This window comes from Phacochoerus africanus, chromosome 14 (genome assembly GCF_016906955.1).
Source record: "Phacochoerus africanus isolate WHEZ1 chromosome 14, ROS_Pafr_v1, whole genome shotgun sequence".
Lineage (NCBI taxonomy): Eukaryota > Metazoa > Chordata > Mammalia > Artiodactyla > Suidae > Phacochoerus > Phacochoerus africanus.
In genome coordinates this window covers 17,318,843-17,346,320 of record NC_062557.1, presented here as the reverse complement: position 1 = coordinate 17,346,320, position 27,478 = coordinate 17,318,843, and the positions used below count along the sequence as shown (strand labels likewise).

Below are 27,478 nucleotides of genomic sequence, written 5' to 3'. Positions count from 1 at the left end.
GGAAGGGAGACCCGGGAAGAGAAGTGCCGAGAGGAGAGAGCCGGGAGGCGGGGAAGGGTCGATTGGTAGGGCGCTCACGCGCGCCCACTGGTGGCCGGAGGAGAATACGCCCGCGGAGGCCTCAGGGCCCCGCCCGTCCCCTGGGGAGGCTCGCGCTTCCGCCGCTCGCGCCTGCGCCGCCCGCCGGCCTCGGGAGCGCGCCCTCTCGGCGGTGCGCGCGCACGCAGTCTCCGCCACCCACCAGCTCAGGCACCAGCAGCAGCGCCGCCGTCGCCGCCGCCCACCTTCTGTCGCCGCCACCACAGCCACTTGACTGTTTTCCTCTGGTGTCCTCGCCCTCTGTCGACTATCAGGTAAGTGCGAGGCTCCGAAATCTGCCTCCCCCTCTGCCCTCCTGCACTCCCATGCCGCCGCCCCTCGTCCCAGAGATGGGTTTCCTGAGGTGAATTTTGGTCGGGGGCAACCGCCGGGGCCCCTCCTTGCCTCTTCTGCGTTGGGGCTCGGGATGAGGGTGACTTGGAAAGGGACCCGTGCAAGGGATGCATGGGTGTGCCTGTGTGTGTCCTGAGGGGTCTGCACGACCCACTGCGAGCGGACCCGGACAGAGGTTTTGCCCACAGGGTGGGGCGCGGATGGCGGTGACCTGGGGGAGGGGGCTGCAATGCATTCTCGAATACAGTCTTTTGCAGCAATAGGAGTGTGACTTTGTGGGTGTGGGGGGTGTTCAATGACGACCCCCCAAACCGAAGCTCTAATCTGATTTCTCTGCCTCGGTTTGCCATCAGCTCTAAGGAAGGTATTGATCGGGTTCTAGGAAAGATGACTCCCTGCCTGCCCCTCCCTACACCTCCCCGGCAGCTATTCCAGTGGGGCTTTCGCTGTCCCAGGTTTAAGGCGGTGGCCCACCCCTTCCCCGTTTTCCTCCTTCAGAAACCCGCAGGGGACATTTGGGGGCTGGGAGTAGAATCAGGGAGATGGGGAGGGGTCCCGGTGCTGTCACTTTAGTTGCCCTTCCCCCTGCGCGCGCCTGGCACCCAGACTCGAGCAGCGACGCGCCCGAGAGAAGGTAGTGCGCGGATCTCAATGTGGAGGTGCGGAACGGCAGGGGTCACCTGGCCTTGCGATGTGGAAGGGCTCGGCAGCCGCCGATCCCAGCTCGAGGGCGCGCACAGCCGCAGCCCAGCACAGACGCGCGCGGGGGCTGCAGGTGCATTTCGGGGCGGGCCCCTTTCTCTGCGCTCTGCGCTCTGCGCTGGCGGACCGGCGTGTGCGCTCCCTGCCGGAGGCGCCCGGCTGGCGCGCAGGGCTCGCCCCTCACTGCGGCAGTGGGTGTGGACCCGGGTGGGCGAGGAGGGGGTGGGTAGGCCGAGCCTCCTCCCACTTCCACCCTTGCTTTTTTCCCCTCCGAACGCGAGGTGCCATCTTTTTGCGGCGTGTCATGTCTTTATAGTACCGTGCCAAGCCGAGCGGCTCGGCTTCGGAGGACAGGGCGAAGACTGTCATTGACGGGGAGGGGGGCAATTAGCGCTGAAATCTTGGATTTTGCTGCTGCGGGCTTGAGCAGTGGGGGAGTTCACCCAGGATTTTCCTCGGGGGCTCGGTGCTTTGTTTGTAGGGTTTACGTGATCTGCCTTGCCAGCCCTAGTTTTTGGCTCTTATTCTATGAGGGTGTTTAATCGAGGCCCCCACCCCTCCTCCCGCTTTTTGCCCCTCATTTCTGAGCCCTTTGTTAGATCTTGGCGCCCGCTGGGGTCGAGGAACTCGAGTCAGCCCCGAGGGCACGCAGGGAACGGGCGTGACCCCGCGAGCCCCTCTCCCAGAGCGGGGCTGCGCGCCAGGAAGCACCTGGGGGCCGAAGGGATGGACGCGAGTTGCGGGTGGCCACAGAGGGACGATGCTCCTCCCCATACTCGGAGCGTCCTGGGGGCGTCCCACTTCGCTTCAAGCCCTGTTGCTTCACCAGGCGGGAGAATGTGAGGAGGGGGCATGAGGCGCTGCGGGCCACACCCTTTTATCAAAAGGCCTGGGAGGGGGTCGCAGGGGGAGGTTGTCATGGAGACCACCCGCACCCTGGGGACAGACCTTGGGGCGTTGCCCCGCCCCTGCCCAGCAGAGATAGAGAACCTAGGGATAGGCAGGGCCGTGCCCCTCTGGCTCCAGGAGAACACAGGAGGGCGAGCACCCACCCCTTAACCCGTGGCTCTTCCAAATTGGACTCCTGCGGCCGCAACCACCAGGAAAGGCATCTTTCATGTATTTTTATTGTTATAGTCGAATATTATTTTAGAACCGTGAAAGCTTTTCATTTGAGAGCCCGAGTTCGCCGCCACCTTGAAACCCGGAGGCGGAGTGAGATAGGGGAAGTAGGAAGGCGGGTACGATCCTGGCGAACAAATCCGAGCCTCACCCTCTTTCCATTAGCTGGGTCCTGGCGGCTTTCTGGTTAATTCTATCGCTGGAAAGTGGTGCGGGGGCGCAGTTCTGAGAGTCATGAGCATTTAAGGGAACACACCATCCTCTCGAGCCGCGCAGATTGATCTAAACATGCGGGGAATGACTTGGCTCGGGGTCGAGAGCCCCCCAGGGGCCAGGCCGAACCTTCCCTTGGCTTTGGGATCGGATCGGAGCGAGCTTCCCTGCAGAGCTGGGCTCGGCACGGGCAGGTTGGAGAGAGGTTCAAGGATCAATTCGAGCATCTTCCCCCCGCCCCATAGAGCTAGACAAGAGATTCTGGTTCTAGACAGAGCTAGGGTCTCGGAGCAGACCTGGGAACAGGGAGCCCGCAGCCTCCGCTGCCTGGGATGGACCGCAGGCGAAGACAGCATCTCCTATCCGCTGTGGGGAAGGAGCGCATCATGGCAAGCGCGTTTAGCCCAGTGCTGGGAACAAAGCGCAGTATAGGCGTCCGCTATTTTACCCAATTTTGAAATGTATTGGCGGTTTGGTGGGGCTCTCGGGTCGGCAAGGCCGGGGGTGGGGGTTGTTAAATGGAGGAATCCTGGGGGCCGTGAGATGGTCCTTCGTACGACAATCAGGAAATCCCATCCCTGGCTCTGGGCGCGCTTTAACTAAGCAGCTTTCTCCTTGGGATCTCGAGGGATGCCGCGTTTGTGCCCAAGCTCCAACGCTGAAGCTCTGAGCCAGCCGCCGCCCCTGGGTTTCTCTGGCGCTGATCCGAGGGCCACCCGAATCTCTAGCAGGTGGGGGCTATTTCGAGTACCAAGAGACCCCACCAGGCTCTGGTGCTGAGGACCGGTAACTCCATGCTCGGGTCTCCTGGTGGTACAGGTAGGGATGGATGATGGGATTTGGGACAGCGACTGCTGGCTTTCCCCGCCACCTCGCACTCAGGCTCAGAAAGACAGCTTTGAGTTTTATGTGATTCTTGCTCTTTCAGTTGACCCCTTCTGGAACAGAAAAAGAAATGCCTTTCCTATCATCATTATTTAAGGTATTATGTTGTGTTTTATAATGCTGCTTATGTTTACCACATAAGAATTTCTTGTCCATTTCTCCACCTGCAAACCTTCCTCTGAACAAATTAATTACACATTTCTCCCAGTGCCTGCTGCAGAGTGACTCTTGAAGCTCAATTTCTTGACCAACATTTAGTCCTATAACAGGTTGCGTTAACTGCAATAACCTGGCTTGACTCTTGGTGTTCGGCTTTGGACAATTTGGGGGAGAGGTTTGTTGGTTTTGCTGATTTTCAGCTGAATGACATTCTCAACTACCTGACCTGGTCTGCACAGGCCCATCGTGGAAGGGCGTGGCTTTTGAGTGGTTTGTAGAATCAGGCAGAGATCCCCTGATAGGAACAAAAGAAATGGATTATTCCCACAAATTACAAGAAGAAAACTTATAATCAGTTTGACTGAAGAAAGGTCAGATTTGTTCCAGTTGGAAAAGAGCCCTTTCTATTGAACCTGCATGCCCTTTGACCTACATGTCCTTTGAGAGCTATAGCAACCTGGAGATGTTTTAGGATTGTGGTGTCGTCCTTTGTTTAAGCTGAATTTTCCTTCCACCCTTTAACATCGGTTCATGAAGCCCATTTGTTGAAAAACTTAAGAAACAGTTTTAGTCCACCTTCCCTCAACATATATGTATATGGTTTGTACAGCTGTGTACATGAACATGTGTTAGTTTTCCAATTAGATTGTGCTTTCTATGTAGTTAATTAGTATTTTCCTTACTCTCACCTTGAAAAAAAATCACTTGAAAACAAATAAATCACCCTTAGGGGCTTAGTGCAGTGCTAGATATACAGTAGGTCTTTGGGGCATGCTCATTTAACAGATAAATGGATAAAATGGGAAGATGCAGGTCTGAAAAGATGGTGAAGAGAAAGCAGAATGGGAGGAGGGTTTTATTCAAGGTCATAGCATCAAGGTTTTGGGCCAAATCCAGTCCACTTTGTCCTCTATTCTATAATCAAATGAACCCAGAAAGCTGCCTGCACCCCTTGGTGCACCTCCACGCCGTCCCCCTGCTTCCCTGCCTTCCCCCTTCCTGCTGCTTATGGCTCTGCAGCCTGGTCCCCACTGTTCACCTCACCCTCATTGGCCGGAAGGGTGCAGAAGAGAGGAAAGGGGAGAGACCACACTCCACCTGTGGGAAGGAAGACCCTGCCCTACCACCTGCAGGTGCTCCTCTGCAGGAGATCAGAGGCATAGAGGTGGGGGACCCCCTTTGCCTCTGCTCCTTCTCTTCCTCCCACTTTTCATCATCATACTTAGAAGATCTCCCCCATCCCCTCCACATCCCCGGGAAAGCCTGCCCACCTGACCTTTCCTAATTTGCCAGCCTAGATGCCTCCACTAGTGACTTGGAGCTGGCATGGGAGGGGGACCCCAGCAGGAGAGGGAAAGAGAAGACCCCAGCCTTACCAGCTGGGCTGCAGCAGAGAGAGGAATCCAGTGTTCCAGCTGGAACTCTCGGCTGTTTTTCTGTAAAACAGTGGTTCTCAACCCCTGGGGCCATTGAGATGTGTAGAGACAATTTTAATTGTCATAACTGGGGGTGGAGTGAGATAGGCATCTAGCGAATAGAGGCCAGGGGTGCTGCTAACATGCTACAAAGCCCAGGGTACCTAAATAATCTGGCCCCAGATGTCACCAGTACCAGGGTTGAGAAGTCCTGCTATAGAAACATTGTTATCCTGGCACTGTCATCTTAGTGACAGCTTACATTCATTGAGTATCTTCTCAGAAGTACTGTTCTAAGTGTTCCCCAATGATTATCTCATTTAATCCTCACAACAACCCCTTTATGAGACTGGTTCTGTTATCTCCGTATTACATATGGGGAAACTGAAGTACAGAGAAGTTTGGTAACTCACTGAAGGTCACACACACTAAAGGCCAGTGAGTGGTGGAGCTGAGTGTTCAAACAGTAGAACCCTCCCCCTCGCAGCAACATGTGGGCTTAAGAGGCCTCTGTGGGCTAGCAGGAACCAAAGCACAATCTATAATACTGACCCAGTAGAATATTCTAATTCCTAAACCACTGACTCAGACATGAACTTTTCTAAGAGTCTGTAATTGGAGCACAGCCTAAACCTTGGAATTTCGTCCTTTACAAACGGAATAAGGGATTTCACGGAACCTCTGTGCCTCTGTTTATAAAACAGGGAAAATAGGAGTTCCTGTTGTGGCACAGCAGAAACGAATCCAACTAGGAACCATGAGGTTGCGGGTTCGATCCCTGGCCTTGCTCAGCGGGTTAAGGATCCAGTGTTGCCGTGAGCTGTGGTGTAGGTCACAGACACGGCTCGGATCACACGTTGCTATGGCTGTGGTATAGGCTGACAGCTGTAGCTCCGATTTGACCCCTAGCCTGGGAACCTTCATATGCCGCAGGTGCAGCCCTAAAAAGCAAAAAATTAAAAAGTAATTTAAAAAATTTTTAAAATACAGGGAAATATATATCCTGGGGAAACTTAAACCTCTTCCCCCAAATCCAGGATTTCAGGACTGCTCTATCATACAAAGGAGAAGCCACATCTGACTGGCTCAAAGACGGCTAGAAATCAAGATTGGGGTTGGGAGAGGGGGGAGGTCATGACGTAGACTCAGCTATGGTCAAAGTCAAATCACTGACGTTTTAGGGACATTAAATCCCCATCTTAGGTTCTGTACCTCAGAGAGGTTGAAGCTTTGGCACCTACCATTGGGACCCAGCTCTGAGCCCTGCATGTGAGAGGAGCTGGGTGGGCACAGGAAGGACCTCATGAAAGAATCTGTCTCCCTTGGCAAAGGTGGGCCTGAGGGCTTTTCTCACTTCCTGGAGCCCAGGCTCTACAATAAATATTCTGCTGTACTGTAGTATAGAGGGACTGCCTGGAATCCTCATCCGCAGGACTCACTGCCACTCCATCCAGATGAAAGTGGGAGCCAGCTATGATTCTGCTGCTTCCCACAACTGCCTGTGTGTGATCCGACATACACCCTACACACTGGACTCATTTCTGTTCCCTTGCCAGTCTATGGCCATACCACCCTGAACGCGTCCATACTTGTCTGATCTGTTCCCTTGCCAAAGAGTTTGCTGTCCAACACTTCTTCCCCTGTCTCAGGCGCCACGCCCTCGCCTACCTCTGCCAGGTTCCCTTCCTGCACAGATGGCTCCCACCTGAGTGTGAGGGGGAGGCAGTGTGGGGCTGGCTCAGGATGGCTTTTGAGCTTTGGGGGTTCTTTGATTAGGAAACATTCTGTAGGTGTAGGACTTGGCTTCCACAAAATACCCACTTGAATGACCTCCGGGCAGATTGTTTGAAATTGTTGTTGCTTTGCTGATATTTCAACAGGCTCTGTGTTTGCCCTGATCAGGAACACTAAGAATTAATCCCCAAGAAATGCATTTTGTGCCTCAGCTATTCCAGGAAGGTTTGTGAGTGCCTGGAGGGCAGACACTGGTTTTCCCTAGACAGGTTCCCTAGCTCAAGCCAGTGTCCTGCATGTAGAGACAGTAGGTTTGGCCTAATGGTTAAGGATGCGGGCTCTGATCAGACCCCCAAGTGCATATTCCAGCTCCCTCATTCAATGTAGGACCTAAGCTGTGTTCTTAGCTTCTTGGAGAGCTTTTTTATTGTCTGTAACTCGAGGTGTGATAGTACTTATCTCACAGGTTTCGGTGGGGTTTAAACGGAGTGATGTAATGCTTACCTAGGGCCCAGCACATAATAATTGCCCAGAAAATGGCTTCATGGGCAGCAGCCTCCTAGTGAGCCCTTGTGATTGGATGAATGTGTGCAAAGGCTTTTACTGACTCTGGCAGTAGCATTGGTTGAAACAGGTAAATTGTTATACAGAGTTGAAATCGAAATAGCAGAAGCAGACAATTGCCCCTGGAACCAGGCATTGTTGTTTGGGTGGAAGTGGAGCCCCTGAAAATCGCACACATCCACTTTTAAGTGTACACACTGAACTCTTGCCACAGGCAAGCAGAGTGACTTGTCATCTGTTGTCCCTGCTTCTGCTCTCTTCTTTCCTGAAATCCGCTGCACGCCAGGAATAGACTGTGTACTCTCCACACCAGCTGATCTGATCCGCCCTCCCTCCCAACATCCTGGGAGTGGTGACCTGGCTTAGTGTGTCGGGTTCGGAGATCTTACTCATTTACTCATTGAATAAAAAGTGGGTGCGGATGAGATTGAGAAAGTAACAGAAGTAATGGAAGACAGTAGAGGAGAAATTTTACAAATGAAATAATGAAGCAGAGGGTTAAAGCTTGTAAACCTGGAAGCAGGCTTCATGGTGCCAGTTGGGACTCAAGTAGAAAAAATGTTCAAGAAAGCAAACTCAACATGTTCTGAATCCAGGGAACACCAAGCATCCAATAACCACAGTCACCTCTGAATTAAGAAGCCTGCTGATCCATAGAATGAAGACTGAGAGTCATAATACATCAATTTTTTAAAAAGTCATTAAATCAGAAAATCATTAAAAATGATACATATGTATTTTGGGGGAGTTCCCATTGCGGCTCAGTGGTTAATGAACCCAACTAGCATCCATAACGACGTGGGTTGGATCCCTGGCCTCGCTTAGTGGGTTAAGGATCTGACACTGCCATGAGCGGTGGTGTGGGTCGCAGACATGGCCTGGATCCCGCGTTGCTGTGGCTGCAGTGTAGGCCGGCGGCTACAGCTCCGATTCAGCTGCGGTATATGGGAACCTCCATATACCGCAGGTGCGGCCCTAAAAAGACAAAAAGACACACACACACACACACACACACACACACACTCAAAAGATACATATATATTTCAAACATTTAACTTAACCAGAGAATTGTACATTTATTTCCTCATCTCTTGGTGCAGGGCCCAGGCCTTCTCTTGATGTTTGTGTCAGCTGGTTGTAATTCCTCGTCTTTTTGGCCTCAGCTACTCTCATAAAGCCTTGTCTCTGACGTCCAGCTCGTTGGAACAAGGGCTTGCACTGTGGAGTAATCTGAAGGCAGAACCCCTCCAGAGTTTCACTGTTTTTTTTTTCCTCAGTCTTTAACATCCTATTTAACAATTTAAAAATTTCTCTACCTTTATGATGTTTCTCCAAAGTATTCAACTTATTTTCTTAACATCAACTAATGATTTTAAGAATTCACCTTTCATTTAATACTTGAATGTCATCAGCTTGCACTGTATCTAAGTTATATGATGGTTACAATAAGAATGATGGACCTAGAAGGTTGGCTGTGGTAAGAAGTAGCCCTGGCTGTGGACAACAGGCCTTGTGGACCCAGCTTTGAATGTGTACACTCCTTCATTTCTGCTTCTTACATGGTGTCAGGTAGGAGAAGGCCTGCTGTGGAGACTTCTTTGTTCAGCAAATGCTGGGCATTGTCCCCGCATTTCTCACCTGTCTTCCTGGATGAGCACAGCATTTTGAACTTATTTGCCTTAGAATCTCAACCTAAGGGAGCACTGCAAAATTCTCCCCATAAGACTCAAAATAAATTTAAAATCTCTTTGCCATGTTCACTCCCCTTAGTTAAGGAAGTTTAGATCAAGGTCCAACAATTAAAAAGCCATTTTAAAATCAGCAACTTTGGGATTCCTGCCATGGTTCAGCAGAAACAAAGTTGACTAGTATCCATGAGGATGCAGGTTCAATCCCTGGCCTCGCTCAGTGGCTTACGGATCCATCATTGCCATGAGCTGTGGTGTAGGTTGCAAACTCAGCTTGGATCTGGTGTTGCTGTGACTGATGTAGGCCAGCAGCCGTAGCTCCAATTGGACCCCTAGTCTGGGAACCTCCACGTGCCACAGATGTGGCCCTAAAAAGACAAAAATAAATAAATAAAATCAGGAAGTTTGAATTAAATCTGAAACCATTGATAATGACGTTTCATTCATGGGCCTCCTTTTGGTCCTGTCTGCTCCACTGATAAATCAGACATCAAAGAGAAGAGGGACATAAATTATCTCCAGTCGCAGCTGCTGATTTTCCTTCCAGCCTATGGCCCAGTTTTCTGATTTCCCAGGAAGGCTGAGTGATGTTGTCTTGGGACCTAAGCTGGCAGTTGTTCTACAAAAAGTCGGGAGGCACTTTCATCCTCATGTCCTCCTCCCCAGGACACTAAGGATATTAGAAAGCCCCTGGGTTCACAATCGCCTGTGATGTGCTCTACAGCCAGTATGTTAGTGCCAAGAAGGAAGCGGCAGAAAGGACCAATTCTTGAAATCGTAGAACTGAGCCCCTCCCCTAGGATTAAGGAAAGCCCTTCTCCCGAATTAGAACCAGAATTCTAAATTGTGTATCATCAGAATTGTCCTGGATCAAATCCAGTTCTGCCATTGATTTACAGGTCATTTCAGAGAGGCTTATTTCCAATTGTTCTTTATTGGACAGTGGTACCAAACCACTGTCTTACCTCATTCCCTCTCCCTGTGGCCTCAAAAAGAGGCTTATTGGATAATTAATAATCTAAAGGTTTAAGTGCCCAAGGGAAGGTTACAATTTAAAGAAACTTTTAATTTTTAAATGTGAATACTCAGTACTTATTTGTTGTATGTCTGGGGTTTTTTTGTTTTGTTTTTTGTTTTTCTTTTTCGCCTTTTGCTTTTTAGGGCCACACCTGCAGCATATGGAAGTTCCCAGGCTAGGGGTCGAATTGGAGGTGTAGCTGCCAGCCACAGCCACAGCCACAGCAATGCTGGATGCAAGCCACATCTGCGACCTATGCCACAGCTCATGGCAACGCTGGATCCCTGACCCACTGAGCGAGGTCAGGAATCAAACCTGCATCCTCATGGATACTAGTGGGGTTCGATACCAATGAGCTCCTGTGTCTGGGTTTTTTATATCGAATTTGCTGAAAACCAAAACAGCTTTCAATTTTGGTATTGGCGATGCCTTGGAATTTAAATCGATATATATGTTGATGAGCCATGCAAAGGTTGTACATGCAGATAAAATAGTTATATATAACCTGCTACTTCAGAGCATGGTAATAATTGCAGTGTAGATTAATATGAAACCTCTCCCTTTCAAAGCTGCGCTTTGCCAAGAATCACCAGGAATTGCTGTTTGGAAGTCCTCGCCCTTCTGCCATCCATTTTCTGTCTTGTCTTTTTCTGCAGAACAGAGAAATGCTACACTGGCCCCAAGCCACGGTGTAGCAGTTCAGCTTCTGCCTCTGCTGTTGCCATGAGGCCAGCTTAGAAAACCAAGGATTTCGCAGAACATCCCTAAATCCACTTGAATAATGGACTGATCATTCACGAACTCACCTGAGTTCGTGAATCTTTTCCCCAGGGTTAATCTTGTGGGGATAACATGCCTCCTGGGTGTCTCTCCACTGGGTTCATTTCTTCCTCCTTTCCTCCAAGAAATCCCTCCCTTCTTGGCATCACAGTGAATGATGGTTGAGCTCTGTTCCCTGCAGAGTATTAGTAAAGCCTGAATGTATTGAAATAAATCCCTTTCAATGTCACAAAAGTGCTATAAATAATTAGGAATGAATGTTTGATGGCTGGCAGGAAATGCAGGGAAAAAAATTTCAACGGGCAGGATTCATGTTATAAGTTGACAGTCTGGACCAAGTGAAAAGCCTTTTTAAAACATCTCCTTATCTAAACAGCAAATCTTGCTGGCACGACTGAATTCCGGAAGTTAGCCACCCCCTCATTTTGCGGGCCTCTGTTATCCCCCACTTGCTCGTATTTGTCCAGCCCTGAAATTAGTGCCAACCTTCCTGTTCACCTACCAGTTGTGGCAAATACTTAAGGTTTCCTGAACCTCTATTTTCCATCTGTAAGGTGGGGATTATTCAATCTTCTGTCTCAGAATGGACGATGATATGGTTTTTCTTCTCAATGGGTCATCACAGAATAGAAATAAAACAGTCTATGAGGATTCCTTTGAGCATTTCTGAAAACAGGTGGCACAGGGATAGGGGAAGGCTTCTGAGAGCCACAGTCAGGCACTTGTCTGCAGTCTCTCTTGGGCTGAGCCTGACATTGGGAACAGCTTAGACACTGCTGCCGTCTCCCCGCCTTAGTGCCAGCTGGACAGTGCAAACTGCTTCCTAGGAGGTGAGCGCCCAGTCAGCAGGGCCTGTGCCTGGGGTGGATGGACAGTCTTGGCTGCCCCTTATTTGAGAGGAGGCCCAAAGCCAGGTGCAGGACAGTAGGGGGGACCCCTTTAGCATGGCCTCAAATGATATCCTGATCTGCCAGTGCTAGCTTCTCTAGAGAGGGGCTGGGACTTCCATGGTTCATGCCGTGATCCTCAGAGGGAATTAATTTCCTGGGAGCCTCTCTATTTTCTCAAGGGGTTTCAGTTTCCTCCTAATCAGACAGGGACCTGGTGCAGAATCTCCTTAATTATGCCCAGGGGCAGCCTCTTCCCACCACTGTGTTTAGCAAGTGCCAGGAATCGATTAAGGCAAGAGTGATTAAATTAAAGGCTGGCATTGACTTTGACAGTATAATATTCTGAAGGCTGTTTTGTGGCAAGAGGCATGGTGAAGGCTCATAAATTGATCACTGGCACTTGGAATTTGAATTGAGCTGGAGCTGGGCTGTAGTGTATTTCCTTGGCCCTGTGAATGGAGGGTTCCTCATGCCTGTGGATGGTAGGAAGTGTTTCTGGGCCTGCGTGTCACCCCACACTGACAACAACCCCGCTCTACCGTGTAGCTGGCTTTGAGCATCAGTCCTGGGTACCTAGTGGCCCCAAGTCATTGACCCTTGTTTATCATGCTGTTTCCAAAGCTGTTCTCATTTTGCCCTGGTCCTATCCACTTTGCTCAATGGGATCTGCTATCTTCCAGCCACCCCCCTCCCCCCACCGTGGCAGACATCACGCTCTTGCGACTCAGCGGGTTATGAACCTGACTAGTATCCATGAGGATGCGGGTTTGATCCCTGGCCTCGATCAGTGGGTTAAGGATCCGGAGTTGCCATGATCTGTGGTGTAGGTCACAGAGATGGCTCGGATCTGGCATTGCTTCGGCTGTGGGGTAGGTTGGCAGCTACAGCTCCAATTCAAACCCTGGGAACTTCCATATGCCGCAAGTACAGTCCTTAAAAAGCAAAACAAAACAAAAACCATCATGCTCTTTCTGCCCCTCGCTCACACATGGTACTTATGCTGAGACTGTCCCTTCCCATTTCCCCTCCCTTTCTTTAAGTCACCCTGACCTTCCCTAATCTCTGTCCTTCCTGAACCCTTCTTCAGCTCTTGCACTCCACAAGATACCCATCGCCTCTCTCAGCAGCCATCGGCTCTGCAGCGGTTGATGCTTAATTGTTTTCTCTCTTGCCTTGCTGTGTGTGCTAGCCTCATCTTCCCACAAGTTATATGTCCTCTGAGGGCAAGGTCTGTATCTTATATGGCTTTCCTGCCCCCCTGGGTGTTCTGCCCAGTCACAGAGCTGGGTACATACATGGTTTAAAATAATTATTCTTGATTCATGCAATTGGATACTAATAAATCAACCAGGCTGATGTTAGATGAGTTTTACCTGTTTATTTATTTATTTATTTATTTATTTTTTGTCTTTTGTCTTTTTAGGGCCACACCCGTGACATATGGAGGTTCCCAGGCTAGGGGTCCAGTGGGAGCTGCAGCTGCTGGCCCACACCACAGCCACAGCAATGTGGGATCTCAGCCGCGTCTGTGACCTATACCACAGCTCATGGCAACACCAGACCCTTAACCCACCGAGTGAGGCCAGGGATCGAACCCTCATCTTCATGGATACTGGTCGGGTTCATTAACCACTGAGCCACGATAGGAACACCAAGTTTTACCTGTTTAAATAAAGTTCTTTCTCCACCTCCTGGTACACGGTTCTATTTTCTATATACTTGAAAATAACAAAAATCACATTTCCTTTGAAATATTCTATAATCATTGCTTTGCCTTATTTCAGACCAACTTAACTGTTAGTTCATATTAGTTTTGCTGTATGAAGATGCTGATAATAACGATAGAGGTGTGTTGCTTTTATTTTTCTAAAAACATTGCTGCATTTAACCCACAGTCCCCCATAAGGCAGGGATTATCATTTTCATTTTGCAGAGGAGCAAACTGAGGCTCAGAGGTTTCACAGCTGGGGAGGGAGCCAGCTGGTGCCTCAGTCTCAGACCTCACCTTGCTGCCTCCACCCTCAGAGCCTTCCCCTCTGGTTCTCCTGTTCACGCCAGCCAACATGTCTTTAGTGCTAATGACTGGAGAACCGTGCCCTCCAGCCTCCGCGATTGGGTCATAAGTAACCTGAGCCCCGAGAAAATATTTTAAACTGAAAGCTAGTCTCTAAACTGGGCTGCTGCTTCATGTCGCCAGTGACGGCAGAACCAAATTTAGTGTCGTGGGCAGGTCCTCACTTATCAAATAGAGAAGCTCATTTTTCTACCGGCCTGAAAAATGTGCACACGCACCACACTTCATGGAAGGGTACATGCCCCCAAAGCCTGGGATGCATGGCCCCAGTGAAACTCAGGGAAGATGACATCCAGGTTCTCAGGCTGTGTCTACAGTGAGAAATTTAATTCAAAGTGGGCAGCTTCCCTGTGGGAGGCAGTGAAGCCAGCCTCCTGTTGTTAGGAAACAGCGTCGTCACTGTGGAAGGGGAGGGAGGAGTGGGGCCAAGCCGGATCACCTCACTCAACAACCCACTTTATTTCCCTCAGGTCTACAGACGGTGGTTGACACTCTTGGACCAGGAAAAGTGGCAGGGATCAGAGAAGGGAGGGGCCCACACAGATGAGGTTGGGGTTACACATACCAGCTTACCTAGAATTTGCTGCCTTACCAGGCACTTTTTATGGTGTTGAAATACATTTCCCACAGCTACCGTTTCATCTAAAACAAGAGTCAGGGAGCTCCCTGGTGGCCTAACGGTTAAGGATTCGGCATTGTCACTGCCGGAGCTCAGGTTCCATCCCTGGCCTGGGAACTTCTGAATGCCACGAATGGGGCCAAAACAAAAACAAAGAAACAAACAAAAGACCAAGAGTCAATTTTCTGTTCTTGCCTCTTACCTTCTCCCCAAGCCCCCACCGCACCACCCTCCCCCCGCACCCGCACCAAAATCTACAGGCTATAAAGCCAAGATACCGTATGTGAGATTCCACTCTAATTCTGTTTTGTTGGTTTGTGGGGGGGGGGGGGTTAGGGGGAAGGGGTGGCAGGCAGGGATCATTTCAATTTGTAATTGTGTTCAGGGTGAGTAGTAAGTGTTCCTTTAAGAAAAGTCTGAGAGTTCCCATCCTGGCTCAGTGGTAAGGAACCTGCCTAGTATCCATTGAGGACATGGGTTGAATCTCTGGCCATGCTCAGTGGGTTGGGGGTCTGGCGTTGCCATGGGCTGTGGTGTGGGTCACAGACTCGGCTCAGATCTGGTGTTGCTGTGGCTGTGTCATAGGCCAGCAGCTGACCCCTAGCCTAGGAACTTCCATGTACCATAGGTGTGGCCCTAAAAAGACCAAAAAAAAAAAAAAAACAAACCTCTGAAAATCACCCCAAACTGAAAAAGAGAGCACTTGGCAGTACTCAGCATTGGGTACAGGCCTGCTTAACTCTGTGGATCTGGGCAGGACCTGAGGGGTGTTTGGGAGAGGACAACTAATTGCTTTCTCCTCTTATAAAATATTCTATTCAGGGAGTTCCTGCTGTGGCTCAGCAGGTTACAAACCTAACTAGAATCCAGGAGGATGTGGTTTCGATCCCTGGCCTCACTCAGTGGGTTAAGGATCTGGTGTCACTGCAAGCTTCGTCTGCAAAAGTTGCCTATAATTTAGCAACTACGAAATCCTACCACTGATGTATTGCTTTATTTTCTTGCTTAATTGTTAAATTTTAAAAGCTATAACAGAGGAATCCCTGTTGTGGCTCAGCAGCTTATGAACCCAACTAGTATCCATGAGGATATAGGTTCGATCCCTGGCCTCGGCTCAGTGGGTTAAGACCTGGCATTTCTGTGAGCTGTGGTGTAGGTTGCAGACACAGCCCGGATCTGGTGTGGCTGTGGCTGTGGTGTAGGCCGGCAGCAACAGCTCTGATTGGACCCCTAGCCTGGGAACTTACATATGCTGTGGGTATGGCCCTAAAAGAGAAAAAAAAATTCTATTCAGCATAAGAAGTGTTTGGGGGTTGAGCATAATTTGTGCCCCAAAGTGCTCCTGCACCTTGGAAGTGGGAAGCAGGAGGAAGGCAGTCACCGGTAAAGGGAAAAATCACCAAGTGGGTGTAGCCCACAAAGGCGCTGCCCTGCTAGCTCTCCTAGGAAGTGGAGGCCATGGCTGGCAGTGCTGGGGCCAGAAGACCTGCCTGACTGTCACCCATGTTTCCGGGGACCTGGAAGATGGAAAGAGGAAACAGCTCCTCATATTAAGGCAGACCTGGCTAAGTAATACATCTTACCATACAAGGTTCTTTCCCCCAGTAAGTAAAGGCTATCAATGGTTGCTAGAATTTAAAGATAGTAAATTAATTGGATTTCTCTCTATACTACTAGTTTTGAGACAACTTGATTCTTCCTTTTTTCTTTTTTTTTTTTTTTTGTCTTTTTAGGCATATGGAAGTTCCCAAGCTAGGGGTCAAATTGGAGCCTTAGCCTATGCCACAGCCATGGCAACACCAGATCCAAGCTGCATCTGCTACCTCCGCTACAGCTTTCTCCCCCGGATCCTTAACCCACTGAGAAAGGCCAGGGATTGAACCTGCGTCCTCATGGATACTAGTCAGGTTCTTAACCTGCTGAGCCACAATGGGAACTCCTGATTAAAATTTCTGCTTTCACGTTACTAGTGCCCATTATTTTGTGTTTAATTTCCTCAACTTTGATTACATTTCGGGGGGCTTCCCTGGGGGACCAGACTCCCTAAAGCATCCATCTCTTGAGCGATGTTTCACTCATCTTTCTACCCCTGGTGCCTGGCACAGCACACGGCACAGAATAAATGCACAGTAATTGTTTAGGGGATGAATAAATGGCTGAATACGTGAATTCAACACGGATTAAAACTGAAGCCCTCTCTGTAAAAAATTTGAGAACAATACAACAACAAAAAGATTTAAGAAGAGAAAGGGAAACAGGAGCATAACTTGTATATTTGTTCATCCTTCTGTCCTCCTGGAGGATGGAGGGGTACTGGTCTGCATTTGGAGTTCTGAGTACTAAAATGGAAATACAGGTACTGTTTGCCATAATCTTTAAGCCTTTAGATTCTCTTGCAAACCAAAATCCCACCATAACCCATGAGTCCCACTTCAGAGACTAAGATCTTCATGACCAGGGTTGGGTCTGTGATCCCCATCAATAGTCAGGAAGGCCAGTGAGCAGTTCAAGGAAAACCACTTAAGTCCTGGCCATTTCATGAACAGCGCAGGCCCAAGTAGGGCTGTCAGAATTTGCAAATTAAGGCGCAGGATGCCTCGTTAAATTTGGGTTTCAGATAAACAACAATTTTTTTTTTTAGTGTAAGTGTGGTAGGCTACGTAATGCCCCCCACCACAGAGACATCGGATCCTAGTCCCCAGAACCTGTGAGTATGACCCTATTTGAGAAAAGGATCATTGCGGATATGATTAAACTAAGGATCTTGAGATGAGATGGTCCTGTATTATTTGGGTCCTAAATGCAATGACATGTGTCATAAGAGTCAGGCAGAGAGAGATTAAAAACGGAAGAGAAGTTGGTGTGATGAGCAAGGCAGGGATTAGGGTGATACGAATGCTATAATAGGTGAGCAAAGGATTTTCTCCTAGAGCTTCTGGAGGCCCTGCCAACACCTTAATTTCAGCCCAGAGATACTGAGCTTGGACTTCCGGCCTCCACACCTACAAATGAAAACATATATGTAATTTTTGGTTTTGTTTGTTTGTTTGCTGTTTTAGGGCCATACCCTCAGCATACAGAGGTTCCCAGGCTAGGGGTCGAATCAGAGCTGTAGCTGCTGGCCACAGCACAGCCACAGCAACGCCAGATCCGAGCTGCGTCTGCGACCTACACCAGAGCTCATGGCAATGCTGGATCCTTAACCCACTGAGCAAGGCCAGGGATCAAAACTGCATCCTCATGGATCCTAGTCAGGTTCGTTAACCCCTGAGCCATGAAGGGAACTCAGTATCTGTGGTTTTTGAACCACTCAGTTTGTGGTCATTTATTATAGCAGCCACAGGAAACCAATACAATTAAGTATACCCCATGCAATATTTGGGACACACACTGAAAAAACTATGTGTTGTTTATCTGAAATTTAAATATAACGAGGCACCCTGTATTTTTGTGTGGCAATCCTAATTCCCAGGACCAAAGAAAGGGGCTTTTTGAATTGGCAAGAAAGCTGGTTGAGGCTGTCAGCAAATGGACTCTCTTATGCTAGGAGTCTTTGTAAGCACAGTTCAACTGAACTGATTTGAACTTTACTAACTACCTTCTGGACAAAAGAGGGAGGCAATTAGACAGGTGTTAATGATTTATTTTTTCAACAGTCATTGGAGCACTTCCTATAAAACAGAAGCTCAGTGTATGGGTGGAGGGGTTAGTCATTAATCCGGTGCATCTAGGCTAAGCTACAAACCATTCCAGATAAATCACGTGAAGCATGGCCATTAACAGAGCTTGAGTGATGCTGTGGTGCATTTCTGATATTTGAGCTGCCCCTGGGAATCTTGCACCCGTTCACTGTTGGATGGTGGAGCCTGAGCAGAACAGCTGGGTAAATCCCAGTTGCTAAAGGAGAGGACTTCAGGGCAGACCTGAAACGGAGGGAGTGGGCAGATGTTGTAGGAACGAGCTGGCTCTGGATTCCCAGGAGGATCTCTCAATGGAAGTCGATGCAAAATGTCTCCATCGTTTCCTGAGGCATCACATTCTGACCCAAGCTAAAGACAAACAGGCCATTCTCCCATGCAGAGAGGGCTGCCTTCCCAGGCCGGGACATCAGTCTTCAGAGGCACAGACTCAGGCTCGAGGCAGGGCTGAAAGCTTTCACCGCTGTGCTGCTGAGGGCGTCTCGGGCTTAGTGTTGGGCTTTCTGGAACCTGGGAAGTCTCTGGGTTATTAATGATGCTCCCAGAATCCACAGTGTTAGAGCATCAAGGAGCTTTGGGTCATCCAGAATAGGCAGGGTGTGCTAGGACACCCCAAAATTGCCCCAGACGCTTTACCAAAGTAACCATGTCTGGGAAAGGAGAAAAACAAGTAATTATTTACAGGAGGAAAAAAAAAAGGAGAAGGAGACTAAATATGAAAAGATGCTTGGCCTGGCCTATACTAAAAGGACTGCTGATAAAACCATAGTGAAATGCCTTTGTTCACGGATGAGATGGCCAGCATCCACAGGGGTGGTACCCCTGGACTGGCTGGGGTGTACTGTCAGTGGGAGTGCAAAACCACCACTTTTGGGAGTTCCTGCTGTGGTACAATGGGATCAGTGGCATCTCTGCAGCACCAGGATGCAGGTTCGATCCTCAGCCTGGCCTGTAGGTCGCAGCTGTGGCTGGGATCTGACCCCTGGCCTGAGAACTCCATATGCCACAGGGCAGCCAAAAAACAAAACAAAACAAAACAAAAACCCCCCAAAAAACAAAAAACACCACTCTTGGAGAGAAGTGTGTCTACTAGATCAAATGCCCATTGGCAGAGAATTGCTGCTTCTGAGAATTTACTCTTTTTTTTTTGTCTTTTTGCCTTTTCTAGGACCGCTCCCACGGCATATGGAGGTTCCCAGGCTAGGGGTCGAATGGGAGCTGTAGCCGCCGGCCTACACCAGAGCCACAGCAACTCGGGATCCAAGCCGCGTCTGCGACCTACACCACAGCTCATGGCAACGCCAGATCCTTAACCCACTGAACGAGGCCAGGGATTGAACCCGCAACCTCATGGTTCCTAGTCAGATTCATTAACCACTGAGCCACGACGGGAACTCCAGAATTTACTCTTTCTATGTAAGCAAAGATGTTCGTGTGGGGACTCATTGGGGTATCATCTGTTAGGCAAAAGTCCATAATGGGTATAGAACTGGTTAAATAAACTGCGATCCCTGGAGAAATGTACCGGGTCCACATGTGTGGGCCTTGCTGCTCCCTCAGATACCTTTTTAACCGAGGAACAAGGTGAGCATCGTGTGTTACCATTTGTGTAAAAGGAGGGAGGGTGCACGTGAATGAGTCGTGGATTTGGAGCCTGACTCTGGAAGGAAAGATGAAAATCAAGTTTCGACAGCAGCCTCTGGGGGGAGAATTTGTGGGTGGGGGAAGGAGACGGCCTTTTCACTTTATACTCTTGTATCATGTGTATACATTACCTTTTAAAAAGCTATTCATATATATACTCAGGCCCCAGCTCACTTCAAAAGGATAAGCTTATCTGGAGGAAGGTTCTTTCAAAGGCTCCCCAGGGCATGCATGGCGCCCCCTGGTGGAGAAGTTCTGATCTGGCCTCACCCTCTCATTTCCCAGAGGGGCGGAAGCTCTGTGACCAGGCCTGTGCCGGCAATTTCATGCCCCAGACAGAGGTCCCTTTCCAGATGATCCGAAGGAATAGGACTTAGCAGGAGCACACGCACTCTGTGTGTGGGAAGCGTATCTGAGTGTGCAATAGAACACAGAGAACACTTCCAGAATGTACCCTTGGGAGTGGAGAAGGGCACGGAGAGGTGGGCTACTGTGTTATGTAAGCACCTAATCCTTGTCGTAGTTTGTGACCACCCAGACTAGCCCCATGAGCCGCCCTGAGAGCCTGGTGAGACCCTCACGGACGTGTTCCCTGAGGCCAGGCTGGGTCACTTGCCCCTTTACAGTTTTCACGCCCAAAACTTTGATATCAAAAACAACCTCATTGTTATTTTTTGTCTTAGCGCTTCATACAAATGATCCCATTTCATCCTCCCAGTCACTCCATTTCCTGTTAGAAAGGGGAAGGCACAGAAACTGTCATCTCAGAACCTCAGCCGTGGAGACAGGGTGAGGGGTTCTTGGGGCAGGGACCCGTCTCTTCTGGAGTAACTTCCATGGTGCAGGTTCCGCACCCTGCTCCACACATCTTTCTAGAGTTCCTCCGGAATCCTCTGCATCCCCTGAAGGACCCAGAGCACAGCCCCGAGACCCCGTCTTTTGGGGACGCTTCCCACACCCAGAGAAGGAAAAGGGCACTGCGAGTCATCTCTTTCAGATACTGAAGTGCAGTCCTCAGAGGTGGTCCAGCCAGTCTTCCCAGGGCCTCGTTTCAGTCTTAATTATCGTCTCAGTCCCGTTGGCTCTCTCCAGAGAGGCTGACAACCATGACCATGGCCATAGCTAGAATGTTAGTTTCCTGACCCCAAGGCCTGAGCATCTCCCACTGTTTGTTAGTTAGGGGTCTTTCCACTTAGCCTATGAGACCTGGAACTCCCAGAGCCATGGAAGGGGGGTGGGGGAAGAACCCCGAGAGCCCACCGGGTCCTGCTTCGCACCCACCTCCCAAACATCTTCCATCTTCCTGACAGCATCACCCAGCTTCCTCGTGACGGCAGCTCACAGCCTCATCAACCATCTGACAAGGGGACTGGGAGGGAGGAGAAAGGAGCCAGAAGAGGAAGATGAGAGTGTTGGGAGCATCCCCCAAACGTGTGATGTCCTTAGGATGAGTCACCACCTTCCCTTCACTGCCTCTTCTGCTGTCAGGGCCTCTCATCCCCCCACCTCCCCACTTTCTGATGTTATACTGAGAAATCCACAGAGGTGCCAGCACAAGGTGTTGAGGACCATGAATTTGGCATTTTAGCAGATGCCAGAACCACTTGAGAAATGAGGTAATAGCCCAGAGACCTGTGTGACCTCCCCAGAGTCACACAGCGAAGTCATAGCAAAGCTGGGCTAGCACAGGTCTCCTTCCTCCCTGCACAGACACCCTCCTGTGCCCCATCTCGCCTCCCTCCAGTGGCCACGGGGCCCAGAGAGGGACCCTTGGACCCATCTGGCCAGTGGGGCTGACCCATGGTAGAGGCCTGATCCCAAGATATGAAAGTGAAGCCTCTCAGATAATGGAGGCCAGTCTCTGGGGACATACAATTTGATTTACAGATGTGTCCCTTTATACTTTCTTCTAAAGTATAAAGACCTCTTCGGGAGTTCCCATCATGGCTCAGCGGAAATGAATCTGAGTAGCATCCATGAGGACGCAGGTTCAATCCCTGGCCTTGCTCAGTGGGTTAAGGATCCTGCGTTGCCGTGAGCTGTGGTGTAGGTCGCAGATGCGGCTCGGATCTGGTGTTGCTGTGGCTCTGGTGTAGGCTGGCAGCTACAGCTCCATTTCAGCCCCTAGCCTGAGAACCTCCATATGCCTCAGGCGCAGCCCTAAAGAGACAAAAACAAAACAAAACAAAACAAACCTCTTCTCCAGTCTCCTGCTGGTCTCTTCCCAAGGATCCCATGTTTCCCTAATTTTGACAGATCATCTCAGTTCACAGTGATGGTGAGCTCTGCTTGGAGGGATCACAGGAGCCTGTGTTGAGTAACCAACACTGAGGCCAAGTAGTTACCCATCCGAGGGGCAAGGGTAGGAGCTAGAGTGGTATTATGCCTGGTGACCAGGACTTAACCTCAAGGAGAATAATAAAATAAAGCAAAAACAAAAAGACATCTCTCAAAGAATGGCTCTGAGTCAATGTAAGTGTCCTTTCACTAAAGCAGCCAGGCTGAATTGTCTTCAACTCCTTTGGGAAGGACAAGAATGCACCCTGCTTAAAAACAAATGCTAGGGGTTCCCATTGTGGCTCAGCGATAACAAATCTGACTGGTATCCATGAGGATGCAGGTTCAATCTCTGGCCTTGCTCATTGGATTGAGGATCCAGCATTGCTGTGAGCTGTGGTATAGATTGCAGAAACAGCTCAGGATTCTGCGTTGCGGTGGCCGTGGCGTAGGCTGGCAGTTGCAGCAGTTCGACCTCTAGCCGGGGAACGTCCATGTGCTGCAAGTGCGGCCCTAAAAAGCAAAAACAAGCAAACAAACAAAAAACAAATGCTAATTTTCCTAAAGAATGCCCACCCTTCCTGGAGGGTGCATGGGCGTTCCCAGTGCAATAGCTTTCCCCTAGGATGTGCTTAAATAACAGAAGCAATATTAGTTGCTAGAAAATATCAAATCCATTAATGAGGTTTTTCTTGTCCTTAGAGATGATACAGTTCCCAAAAGTTGACATGCTGTGTGGGAAGGAAGGGCATAACTGCCAAGCCATTCGGCCCACCCATAGGGTGAGCCACAGAAGATCCTGGTGGTCTGATTCCAGAGCCCTTCGTTTTTCTGTCCCCTTGGCCATTCCCTCCTTTTCTGTCTCCTGCAGCCATGTTTTTCTTTTTCTTTTTTTCTCCTGAAGTCAGCCCATCCCACTATTGGCACAAAAGCTGCTAAAGGGGCAACTCAGCAGTTCCTACTGTGGCTCAGCTAGTTACAAACCTGGCTAGTATCCATGAGGATTCAGGTTCGATCCCTGGCCTCACTCAGTAGGTTAAGGATCCGGCGTTGCCATGAGCTGTGGCATAGGTTGCAGACTCGGCTCAGATCTTTAGGTGCGGTAGCTGTGGTGGAGGCTGGCAGCTGCAGCTCTGATTCGACGCCTAGTCTGGGAATTTCTATATATTGCATCTTTGCCCCCCCCCCCAAAAAAAAGAATTAAGGGGCAACTTAGTGCTCATCTCTCCCTGCACCTGACTGGCCTATACTTAGCAGCTCAAACCATTTGCATCTTTGCCCCCCCCCAAAAAAAGAATTAAGGGGCAACTTAGTGCTCATCTCTCCCTGCACCTGACTGGCCTATACTTAGCAGCTCAAACCATTTGCCCCAATGATATTTTTAATCATTATATCATTACCCTGTCTTACTAAAGACATGGACATGAGGTTTACCCACCTCTCTCTGCTGCCCTGAATTGTGATAAGATGTGGTGGGAAGGGGGGAGTTCCTGTTGTGGCTCAGTGGGTTAAGAACCCAACAAAATGTCTATGAGGATGCAGGTTCATTCCCTGGCTTTGCTCAGTGGGTTAAGGATCCGGTGTTGCTACAAGCTACAGCGTAGGTTGCAGGTTCGGCTCAGATCTGGTGTTGCTACAGCTGTGGCATAGGCTGGCAACTGCAGCTCCGATTTGACCCTTATCCTGGGAACTTCCATATGCCACAGATGTGACTTCTAAAAAGAAAAAAGATGTAGGGAAAAGAAGTCGGTTTCTTTTCGTGGCACAGACGAAAAGAAACCGACTAGGAACCATGAGGTTGCCGGTTTGATCCCTGGCTTCACTCAATGGGCTAAGGATCTGGCATTGCTGTGAGCTGTGGTGTGGTGTAGGCTGCAGATGCAGCTCGGATCCTACATTGCTGTGGCTCTGGTGTAGGCCAACAGCTCTAGTTCCAATTTGACCCTTAGCCTGGGAACCTCCATGTGCTTCGGATGTAGCCCTAAAAAGCAAAATAATAATAATAATAATAATAAAATAATAAAGAAAGAAAGAAAAAAGATGTGGTGGAAAGGGCCCAGTCCTTGGAGGAAGGCTGACAGGATTTGGCTCTTGGCTGCTCCCTCCTAGCTGTGTGACCTTGGGAAAGTAGCTTGACCTCTCTGAGCCTGGTCCCTTATCTGAAAAATGGGAATAGTTGCATCTCTATTTCAGGGCTGCTATCAGAAGTGGCAGTGATGTATGTAAAGCGCAGAGCACAGTGAGTGACTGGCTCCTAGTTACAGTACTGAGCACTTCCCATGGTAACCAGCCATCTGGTAAACCCATAGATAGCGACCTGGAAACATGCCCTGCTTTGGTAAGCTTTTAGAGGGCTGTCGTGGACTTGAATTGGGGTCACAGAGGACTGTCATTTTTTACTTTTTTGTGCACTTGCACTTTTCCCCCAAATTCGGTAGGTCCATATTTTTCTTGTGTATGTTCCTGAATTTTTTTTTTTTTTTTTGTCTTTTTAGGGCCGCACCCACGGCATATGGAGGTTCCCAGGCTAGGGGTTGAATTGGAGCTATCAGCTGCCAGCCTGCGCCATAGCCACAGCAACATGGGGGCTGAGCTGTGTCTTCGACCTACACCACAGCTCATGGCAATGCTGGATCCTTAACCCACTGAGCAAGGCCAGGGATCGAACTTGCAACCTCATGATTCTCAGTTGGATTTGTTTCTGCTGTGCCACAACAGGAACTCCTAAAATTTTTTAAACATAAAATATTCGCCTGGCCCTAGCTGGGGAAGACCCCAAGTTTCCCTTAGACTCAGCACAGAGAGCCCTGCTCACAGTTAGTTCCCATGGCTGGACCCATGGATTTTGTGGGAAACAGTGGGTCTGTCACCAGAGCCAGCTCTCATTACTCTGTCTCGTTCACTTTCACTTTTCTCTCCTCCCCTCCCCACCTGCCCAGGGCTGGCTCAACAGGATGCAGGTGCGCCTTCAATCTCAGGAGGGTGTAAAGGGGCTCAGGGTGGGCCTAGCAGCTCAGAGCTACTAAGATTTTTCTCAAGCATGTGCTGTGTTACTAGGCTTTTGTGGACTGGCCCAAGCACCTGGCTGCCTTAGACAGAACCTTCCAGATGAGCTGTAGGCAGAGAACACAGGTGCCTGGAATGTTTTCCTAGGCTCTGTCTGCACCTGTAATACTCTGGGCAGTGCACTTGCCTCAGGTTCTTTTTTTTTTTTTTTTTTTTTAATGTGGGGCATGGATTTGGCTTTCTCCCTAGCCCTCTGCTCCACCTGTCTGGCACTTGAAACTGTTGACCAGCTGCCTAGCCAGAGTTTGGCAGTGGCAATGGGAACAGAATAGTCATGGCTAATGTGTGCCAGCTTCATCTTCTTTCATCACTGTATCACCTAGTTGTAGAGTCTACCTCCATTTTTTCACCTGGGCAAACCAAGGCTCAAAGCAGCTAGGCAACTTTTCCATACTGTCCCTTAGCTCTTAGGGGCCACACTGGGCAGCGCAGCAGCCTCCTCCTCCTCCTCCTCCTCAGCCTTGAGGACACTGTAGCCCGAGTACTGCTGCCTTGAGGGGCCTTCTCTCCCCAGGCTGTAGATCCTGCCTGCCTGGTAGCTCCAATATCCTGCCTGTTTTCAGTGGCTCAGGTCTGTCCCCTGCCCCTCCTCTGTCCCCCAGGGACACCAAACTGGAGCTCTCTGATAAAGTAGGGGGTGGCTGCCCAGTGCCTGGTCTTCCTCCGTCACCCATTAACCCGTAGGGGACACATCTGAAGTCCCCGAGACAGCAGGGGGTGGCTCTGCAGGAACACTAGCAGCAGAGCTGAGCAGTTATATTAACAGCTGACTGGTGACATGGAGCCCTCATCCCATCCCGCCCCTCATCTGGCGTTTAGCACCTGGCATACTGCGGGTCCTTAATAATAATTAAATCCATAATGAACGTCGGAAAGACCAGCATGTGGTAAATGTATGCATCTCTGCACAGTTGTTATACAGCATGATGAACAGGCCATTAACAGCTAATGAGGAGTAAAAATGAATGTGAGAATCTGATCGCAAAGATTTTTATTCCTTCCTAAGTTTGGGGACAGTTTCCCTTCGGTTGGCCTCTTGGTAGAATTTCTCATGAAAAGAATTGGGATGAAAACTTTTATGTGCTTCTCTGTGTGGATTTGGGCAGAAATTTGGAGTATTTCTCACTGGTGGGAGCCAGAGAAGGGCAGGCGGGGAATGGGCAATCATCATCCCTTGCAGAAAATTCTCCCTTCCCCAGACCCAAATCCGATGGCCTGGCAGCCACCTTGGGGATGTGTCCTATCAGATGCTGCTCAGCGTCACTAATGCACAGCCACTGCCTCTCAGCCCAGGAAGTACCCTCCTTGCCTTGATAAGCCCATCAGGACAGCTTGCCCTGGAGGGATCTCGGTGCCTGGCCTGGGGTCACTGGGCCTGGAGGGACTGCTGAGGGGGTTCAAGGATTGCTTAGTTAAATGAATAACAGCAAATCACTTGTTGCCCCAAGGGAGAGGATGCAAAGAACCCAGACAAGCATCGTGTCACCAAATATCAGCACAAGAGTGGCCAGATCATTCCAACTTTTCAAGATACATCAGAAGTTGTGCTTTGATTAAATATTCCTCTTTTCAATTGGGTTACTAATTTAGAAGCTTTAATCTCTGTAATATACTCCTGGGCTGTTGGTCTGATTTAAACTCTACCTGGAGGAATTCAAGCTAGATAGCAGGTGAGGATTTTGAGATCTTGAGGAAAGGGTTGGTGTGTCTTTGGGGTATTCTGATGCAATCCTGATGAAAAGAAGTAAGGGACAGGGACTAGAAGATTCCTCAGGGAGTTTCAGAGCAGCTAGCCCATGACCCTCTGCAAATGTTTTTTGACTGACGGACACTCCCCGAGTCCTCCCTCTGGCTCTGTATAATGGCAACTCTGGGCAAGTCTGTGACTCCCATTCCGAAGGCATTATAGTTTGCTCTTGGAGGATTCCTTCCATCTGATGCTTGTCTTTTTTACTTTTAAGAGATGTTTTATCAAAATTCCCAGCCAAAGTGTCCAAACAAATTATACCTTAAAATTTGAGAAGGTCCAGCATGCCTGTTTGGATGCTTCCTACGTGCCAGGCACCAGGTCACTTGGGAACCACACAGTCCTGGCCCTTGAGAAGTTCAGAGTCTAGTTAGGGTACACACACACAAACACACTCACAAACTGTGGTTTTATAAGTCAGTTTTATAATACAGTAAAGGCTATTATGTTGAGGCATCTTGACATATAGATTCTCTTAAAAGACAGGATGCCTAGAGCAAGTGTTGTTACCTGAAGCTTTTCTCCAACCTTGGTTTTCTCCTATCATGACTCAGGTTTTTTACTAATGGGTTTTTTACTAATGGGTCCAAAGATGGCCCTGACTTTGGGACTGAATCCCCACCAGGAAGTCAAGCCAGGCTCGGGCAGATTCCCAGAGCCATCAGGAAACAGCAGTCCCCTCCATAGTTGGTTCATCTTGGAAGCCCCATGGAGTTTACTCCTGAATCAAGAAGCATAAGATCTGCCCAGG

The 27,478-nt window shown here is 49.4% G+C and overlaps 1 protein-coding gene across 16 annotated transcripts in view; it reads left to right on the top strand.

The window, feature by feature from the left end:
- Positions 1-227: 227 nt before the first annotated feature.
- Positions 228-27,478, top strand: part of MAPT (microtubule associated protein tau) — a 112,261-nt gene continuing 85,010 nt past the window's right edge. For all 16 annotated transcript variants that reach the window (XM_047757354.1, XM_047757352.1, XM_047757349.1 and 13 more), the window contains exon 1: positions 228-353. The gene's annotated coding sequence lies outside the window, so the exon portion shown is untranslated. The remainder of the gene's footprint in view (positions 354-27,478) is intronic.